The following is a 472-nucleotide window of genomic DNA, read 5'->3' as shown; positions in this document are numbered from 1 at the left end:
AAAAAAGAACTGCCACACTCGAGCAGGATGGCTGTAATAAACAAGGCAAAAATAGCAAACGTTGGCAAGGAGGTAAAGGAACCAGAACCCTCAGATCTGAGTTCCTCCTGGGAATGTAAAGGGGTGCCGCCACTCTAGAAAGAAATCTGGCAAGTCCTCAAATGGGGACACATAGAGCGACTTACAGATGGCCCTCAGTCCTAGGTCTCAATAATATGGACCAAAGAGAACTGAAAACATGTCCAGACCAGAATGTGTACGCATGTTCACAGCAGTGCTATGTGTAATGGTAAGGGCTGAAATTATCCTGATGAATGCATCAGCAACATGTAGACTTTATGCAATGGATTCTTGTTCAGTAATACAAAGGAATGGCATGCTACATGCTGCAGAACGGATGAACTAAAAACCATACTAAGGGAAAGAAGCCAGTCACAAAGGCCACACATATGACTCCACTCCTAGGAAGTGC

The sequence above is a fragment of the Echinops telfairi genome, unplaced genomic scaffold, assembly GCF_000313985.2.
Source record: "Echinops telfairi isolate 266 unplaced genomic scaffold, ASM31398v2 ScPeMD7_9;HRSCAF=40, whole genome shotgun sequence".
Taxonomy (NCBI): Eukaryota; Metazoa; Chordata; class Mammalia; order Afrosoricida; family Tenrecidae; genus Echinops; species Echinops telfairi.
The sequence above is the reverse complement of the archived record's forward strand: the minus strand, read 5'-3'. Positions refer to the sequence as shown.